This window comes from Zalophus californianus, chromosome X, assembly GCF_009762305.2.
Source record: "Zalophus californianus isolate mZalCal1 chromosome X, mZalCal1.pri.v2, whole genome shotgun sequence".
In the NCBI taxonomy this organism is placed as follows: domain Eukaryota; kingdom Metazoa; phylum Chordata; class Mammalia; order Carnivora; family Otariidae; genus Zalophus; species Zalophus californianus.
The window spans coordinates 55,915,784-55,923,853 of NC_045612.1; the positions used below are offsets into that span (position 1 = coordinate 55,915,784).

At 36.1% G+C, this 8,070-nt stretch overlaps 1 pseudogene; it reads left to right on the top strand.

Annotated features, from left to right (window-relative positions):
- Nucleotides 1-885: 885 nt before the first annotated feature.
- LOC113930439 lies at nucleotides 886-1,330 on the top strand (annotated as a pseudogene).
- The last annotated feature ends 6,740 nt before the right edge of the window (nucleotides 1,331-8,070 follow it).

Consider the following 8,070-nt stretch of genomic DNA (forward strand, 5'->3'; position numbering starts at 1 on the left):
ACCCAATAGGAATGTTATAGATCTGTACTATCCAATTCAATAGCTATTATCCAATAAAGTTAGTGACCACCCCAAATTTGGTGAGCGTGACCAGGCAACTGATTTTTTTATTTTCTTCAATTTTAATTAATTTTAAAGTATTAATTAAATTAAATTAATTGCATTAAAATAGTCACATATAGCCAGTGGCTGCTGTATCATAAAATCAGAGTTTAAGATGGGGAAAATATATATTTTTTGGTTATTAGTGTAATTCAGAGTCAATGACTTAGCTGATGTGGAAAAATTTACCATGGGACTTATCAGGACTAAGCCAAGAACCTGGAAAAGCAGAGAACTCCTGGAGTGAAGAGAATAGGGAAGTCTTAAAAGGTAAGTTATATTTTGGCTATTAGAAAACAGAGTATTTTGGTGACATAATGACATTTTGTCTTCTACCTTTCTTTTTTCTTTCCCTGATTGTTGATTGATTGATTGTTTTTTAATTATCAGAGTCTGTGTGGAAAAGGAATGAGAGTTTGAAGTAAACCCTGTGTTCTAATCCAGACCCAGTCACTCGTTATATGACCATAAACAAGTTACTTAATCTCTATGATCCTAAATGTACTAAATGAAAATATTACCTATAATACTTAGAGTTTAAAATTAAGATGATATATGAAAAACACCTAAACTGTACCATTTAATGCACATTTAATAATGGGAATTGTATTTTTTTTCATTTATTCTCTTCAGATAACTTTGTGCTAGACTGCCAGCAAGATGATTTGACTGGCCAAATCTATATTTTTGATAGTCTTAAAATGGCTGGGAGAGAAGGCAGGGACTAAGATAATTTGTGAATTAAATTGATTTGGGAATTTGTAAAAGGGTGCACTGACAAGGATGTCACACAAATTATCTAGCCCCAACTTTTTTAGAAATACACCTGCTGTTCACACCGTTCCACAGTATAAGTACACTGCGGGAGTTTGTGATCCTCAACAGCATCTTAATACACAGCCACAAGTTACCATGCAGCAGCCTGCTCTTCATGTACAAGGTCAGGAGCCTTTGACTGCTTCCATGTTGGCATCTGTCCCTTCTCAAGAGCAAAAGCAAATGTTGGGTGAACAGCTCTTTCATCTAATTCAAGCCATGCACCCTACTCTTGCTTGTAAAATCACTGGCATGTTGTTGGAGATTGATAATTCAGAACTTCTTCATATGCTTGAGTCTCCAGAGTCTCAGTTCTAAAGTTGTTGAAGCTGTAGCTGTATTACAAGCCCACCAAGCTAAAGAGGCTGCCCAGAAAGCAGTTAACAGTGCCACTGGTGTTCCAACTGTTTAAAATTGATCAATGACTATGAAAAGAAACTCGTGCTTCACCAAAGAAAAATATCTAAACATCAAAAAACTTAAACATTATGGAAAAAAATAACATTGCAAAATATAAAATAAATAAAAAAAGGAAAGGAAACTTTGAACCTTATGTACTGAGAAAATGGCAGGTCTAGCAAAAATAATGCTAGTCCTAGATTACTTATTGATTTAAAAACAACCACAAAAAAACCCCACAAAAAATAGTAAAATATAAAAACAAATTAATGTTTTATAGACCCTGGGAAAAAGAATTTTCAGCAAAGTACAAAAATTTAAAGCATTCCTTTCTTTAATTTTGTAATTCTTTACTGGGGAATAGCTCAGAATGTCACTTCTGTTTTAAATAACAGAATTGATAACTGAGCAAGGTAACGTAATTTGGATTATAAAATTCTTGCTTTAATAAAAATTCCCTAAACAGTGAAAAAAAAGAAATACACATAAACTGTAGAGTACACAAAAATCAACATGAAGGTTTTTTTAAAAAGTGGATTCTTGAGTTCTACCTCTAGAAGGGTCCAGTAATTTGCATTTGTAATAATCAAAAGTAATTTTAGGTGGATGGAAAATGAGCACCCTTTGATAAATCGTAAATTTCACTTCATTTTTTATTGAATTATTATTTATTAACAAAATAGGGTAACAATCTGTATTAATTCAGATTGCCAAGATTTAATGCATTTTGATTTAGTTGCCAGTGTACCTCTTCCCTGAGTTAATTTTTTTTGCATACAACTGTTTTGTTTAACTTTACTGTCAATATTCAAACCCATTTATGGTTATAGACATTGCTTACATACTTTATAGCTTTGCAGATATGAGAATTTGAGCTATTTGCCCTTGTTACAGATCACATGAAAGGCAATAATTAAGTGTAACCTTGGATTCATCAAATGATGAAAGCAATTAATGTTGAAATTATGAAAATTTCTGAGTGAGTTCTTGAAAAGAATATTGTCTTTCATTTAAAATATCAATTTGAATTCTCTTTATCCATCAATACTTACTATAGGAAGTACCATTTCTTTACTAAATCTGTGGACATGAGCAGGGATTTCCACACTATAGTAAGAAAAGTAGGGGCGCCTGGGTGGCTCAGTCGTTAAGCGTCTGCCTTCGGCTCAGGTCATGATCCCAGGGTCCTGGGATCGAGTCCCGCATCGGGCTCCCTGGTCAGCGGGAAGCCTGCTTCTCCCTCTCCCACTCCCCCTGCTTGTGTTCCCTCTCTCGCTGTCTCTCTATCTGTCAGATAAATAAATAAAATCTTAAAAAAAAAGAAAAGAAAAGTAAATATCTATTAAGCATGTCTTATTTGATAAGAATTTTTGTGAAGTGTTTTAATACATGTCTTCTCTATTCTTATTCACCTGGAGATACCAAAAGCCGCCCAATTTTGGAATAGTGATGAGAAGGTGGTGTGATTAATTATCCCTAAGTTGAACCTTGAGGGATGAGCGTATTTTATTAGTAGATATGGGACAGAAAAGCCATTGTGGATAGAAGGAATATAACACAAAGGTACAAAAGCATGAAAAGGTATATTGTGAATGTTTCCTCTATCCTTCTTGGTCTCTCTAACTCTTCTAATAATCAAATTAACATAAAACAGATTAATAGGAAAAAAAATTATTTACATACATACAAGGGCCCCATAAGAATAGACGTAAGGACAAGTTAGGAAATTGAGGCTTATGTGTAATTTTGAGCTAAGGAATGGTATAAAGGTGTAGGAGCTTCAAATGGGGTGGGGGAGGGTGAGTCACAGGAAGATAAGAAGAGCAGATGTTTGGTAATTAGATGTTTGTTCTGCCATAAATATAGGTCATTTAGATTTAAAAAAAAATGTTATCTCTTGGTAATAGTTCTCTTTCTGATCCAGTATCCCTATCTAAATTATTTTAGGTAATTAGGGCACCTAGGTGGCTCATTCATTAAGTGTCTGCCTTCGGCTCAGGTCATGATCTCAGAGTCCTGGGTTTGAGGCCCACATCTGGCCCTCTGCTCAGCAGGGAGCCTGCTTCTCCCTCTCCCACTCCCCCTGCTTGTGTTCCCTCTCTCACTGTGTCTTTCTCTGTCAAATGAATAAATAAAATATCTTTAAAAAATTATTTTAGGTAATTAAACAGAGGTAAAAGGTTTTCTTCAGTCTTCTGGGTCTTAATTGAATTCAGCTCAAAATAGACCATATGACAAAGTGGCACATTTTGGAAGAATTGTTTTGGACCCTGCAGTCCTGCCTTTGAAATTTCTCCAAGAAGCTTCACAGTCCAGAAGTTGGTAGATTATTCCATCTCATTAAACCAATCTCTTAGTACTGTGAATAGGTCAGTTCAGTTAAACAGGTGTATCTCATTTCAGGAGATGGTGATTCAGGTGGGCTCCCAAAGTTAGGCCTGTGATGCAAGCAATCAGATATTCAATAACAGGACACATTTTTAATGTTTTGAGGAAACTCCACTCTGTTTTCCAGAGTGGCTGTACCAGTATGCATTCCCACTAACAGTATAAGACTGTTCCCCTTTCTCCACAACCTTGCCAACATGTGTTGTTTCCTGTGTTGTTAATTTTAGCCATTCTGAAAGTTGTGAGGTGATACCACATTGTAGCTTTGATTTGTATTTCCCTGATTATGAGTGATGTTGAGTATCTTGTGTCTGTTAACCATCTGTATGTCTTCTTTGGAAAAAATGTCTATTCATGTCTTCTGTCCATTTCTTAACTGGATTATTTGTTTTGGGGTATTGAGTTTGATGAAATCTTTATAGATTTTGGATACTAACCCTTTATCAAGGTATGTAGTTTGCAAATATCTTCTCCCATTCCATAGATTGCCTTTTAGTGTTGTTGATTATTTCCTTCCCTGTGCAGAGCTTTTTATATTGATGAAATCCCAATAGTTCATTTTCGCTTTCGTTTCCCTTGATTTTGCAGATGTATCCATTAAGAAGTTGCTACATGTGATGTCAAAGAAGTTGCTGCCTGTATTCTCCTCTAGGATTTCGATGGTTGCCTATCTCATACTTAGGTCTTTCATCCATTTTGAATTTCTGTGTGTGTATAATGTAAGAAAGTGGTGAGAGTGGACATCCCTGTCTTGTTTCAGACATAGAGGAAAAGCTCTCAACTTTTCCCTATTGAGGATGATATTAGCTGTGGGTTTTGTATATGACCTTTATAATGTTGAGGTATATTCCATCTATCCTTACTTTGTTGAGGGATTTTATCAAGAATGGATGCTGTGTTTTGTGGAATGTTTTTTTCTGCATCTATTGAGAGGATCACATGGTTCTTATGTTTTTATTAATGTGGTGTTTCACGTTGATTGATTTGCAAATACTGAACCACTTTTTCAGCTCAGGAATAAATCCCACTTGATTGTGGTGAATAATTCCTTTAGTGTACTGTTGGATTCAATTTAATATTATTCTGTTGAGAATTTTTGCATCCATGTTCATCAGAGATATTGGCCTGTAATTTTATTTTTTAGTGGAATCTTTGGTTTTGGAATCAAGGTAATGTTGACCCTGTAGAATGAGTTTGGAAATTTTCCTTCCATTTCTATTTTTTGGAACAGCTTCAGCAGAATATTTATTAATTCTTTAAATGTGTGGTAGAATTCTTTGGGAGCCATTTGGCCCTGGACTTTTGTTTGTTGGAAGACTCTGGTTACTGCTTCAATTTCTTTGCTGCTTATCAGTCTGTTCAGATTTTCTATTTCTTCCTATTTCAGTTTTGGTAGTTTACATGTATCTAGGAATTCATCCATTTCTTCCAGATTGTCCAATTTTTTAGCATATATTTTTCCATAATATTTTCTGAGAATTATATTTCTCTGGTGTTGGTTGTGATCTCTCCCCTTTCATTCATGATCTTATATAAATAAAATAAATAAATATATAAATAAAATATATAATTTTATTTTTATATAAATAATATTTATACATAAATAAATAAACTATAAATAAAATAAATAAATAAAATGACCCAAATAATTGGGTCATTTCTCTTCACTTTTTGATATGTCTGGCTAGGGATTTATCAATTTTATTAATTCTTTCAAAGATCCAGCTCCTAGTTCCATAGATCGGTTCTACTATTTGTTGTTGCTGTTTCTACATGATTTATTTCCCCTTTAATTTTTGTTTTCCTTCCTTTGCAGACTTTAGACTTCATTTGTTGTTCTTTTTCTAGCTCCTTTAGGTATAATGTTAGGTTATGTATTTGATGTTGTTCTTGCTTCTTAAGGTAGGCCTGTATTGCTGTATAATTCTCTCTTATGACTGTTTTTACTGCATCCGTAGGTTTTGAACAGTCATGTTTTCATTTCCATTTGTTTCCTTGTATTTTTTTTTAATTTCTTCTTTAATTTCCTGTTTAACCCATTTGTTCATTAGTAGGATGTTCTTTTTAACCTCCACATATTTGTGCTATTTCCACATTTTTATTGTGGTTAACTTCAAGTTTAATAATGTTGTGGTCAGAAAATATACATGGTATGATCTTAATATTTTGTACTGTTGAGACCTGCCTGATTTGTGACCCAGTATGTGATCTATTCTGGAGAATGTCCCATGTGCACTTGAAAAGAATGTGTATACTGTTGCAGGGCTGGCTTGTTGGTTATGGAATCCTTTAGTTTTTGTTTGTCTGGGAAACAGTCTTATATCTCCTTCTATTCTGAATGGCAGCTTTGGTGGATAGGGTATTCTTGGCTGCATGTTTTTCCCATTAAGCTCATTGCATATATCATGCCACTGTCTTCTGGCCTGCCAAGATTCTGTGGAGAGATATGTTGCTAATCTTATGGATGTTCCCTTGTAAGTTAGGGATTTATTTTCTCTTGTTTATCTTAAGATATTTTCTTTATCTCTATATTTTGCAAATTTAACTATGATATGTGTTGACATTAGCCTGTTTTTGTTGTTTTTGATGGGAGTTCACTGTGCATTTGGGATTTGGATGTCTTCTTCCTTCCCCAGATTAGGGAAATTTTCAGCTGTAATTTCCTCAATTAAAGTTTCCTTTTTAAAGATTTTATTTATTTATTTGAGAAAGAGAGATAGAGTTTGAGTGGAGTGGAGGGGCAGAGGAAGAATGAGAAGCATACTCCCCGCTGAGCAGGGACCCTGACATAGGGTTCGATCCCAGGACCTGGAGATCATGACCTGAGCCAAAGGCAGCCGCTTAACTGACTGAACCACACAGACACCCCCTCAATTAAGGTTTCTGCCCCTTTTCTCTCCCTTCTTCTTCTGGGACTCCTATGATGTGAATGTTATTATTCTTTATGGAGTCACTGAGTTCCCTAAGTCTACATATGTGATTCAGTTTTTTCTTTCTCTCTTCTTCTCAGCTTCATTATTTTCCATTATTTATCTTCTATATCACTTTTTTTGTTCCTTTGTTTCTTCCATCTTTGTGGTCCTTTCATCCAGTTACATTCACATCTCAGTTATAGTATTTTTTATTTTGGCCTGAGTAGTTTTTTCTGTCTCTTATCTCTGTAGTAAGGGACTCCCTGGTGTCTTCTATGTTTTTCTCAAGTCCAGCAAGTATCCTTATGATTATTGCTTTAAATTCTGGATCAAAAATATTACTTATATTTGTTTCAATTAGATCCCTGACCATGACCTTTTCTTGTTCTTTCTCTTTGGATGAAATCCTATATCTTGTCATTTTGTCTAGGTCTCTGTCTTCTGTGTGTTAGGAAAGCCTGTTATATTTCCTGCTCTTAAAAGTAATGGCTTTATAAAGAAGAGGTCATATACTGTCCAGGGCCTGGCACTTCCGGAAGTGTTTCCTTTTTATGCTGTGTGCAATCTGCTGCTGTGTTTTGGCTGCTCATTCCCCCTGGTAAGTCCTCTGTAGAGTTTCTCCTTGTCTGCAATGGGGAATGTTTGGACCTTGGCCAGAATGTGGCGAGTTTTAACTAGGTGTGTTCTTGTATGCTTGTTAATGAGATGTGATGCTAGTTCCACTATAGCTGAAGATTTGCATAACTCTATGGTCAGTAGATGTGGTATGTGGGGAGTTGGTTTATGCTGTTCTTCTGGGGGAGGGGCCCACTGCACTGGTTCTCAGGACCACTTGTCTAAGAAAAACAGCACCTGCAGAGTTCTGAGTGGTAGGGTTTGTGTAAGTGGTTTACACCACAGTTGGTGCTGTGTTGCTTCCTGAAGTTAGTTTATGCTGAAGGGCAGGGGAGAGATATGGCTCACATCAGCTCCTTTGTCCCTGGAGAAGCAATGTTACCTCTTTCAGATGCACTCCAATAAGGGGAAATTGTCTCTCCATGCATCCCAGGGCATCCTCAGATTAAGTCACCTGTCCTCCAGGCTATCTGTCCTCCTTTTCCACAGGAACACTGCAGCACCTAGCAGGCTCCACACCTGCCCCGATGTGGACCTCTAAAACTAATTGTAAAAACTAATGAAAATCAGTCCCTTTCATTTCCCAGTCAATGGCTTTGGGGAAGTGCTTTACTTGTGTGATTCCCTGTGTACTCCTTTCTCTCCCTTTTCTCAGTGACCAAGGCTCCTTCCCCTCCATGGTACCCACAATCCACTTCTACCACAAATCACATCTCCCCACTTCCTGCCTTCCACAATGTTGCCTTTTCTTTCCCTCTAGTTGTGCAGTTTGTTCTGTTGGTCCTCAGGTCGATTTCTTGGGTATTGAATGATTTGATATTTATCTACCTGAGTTCAA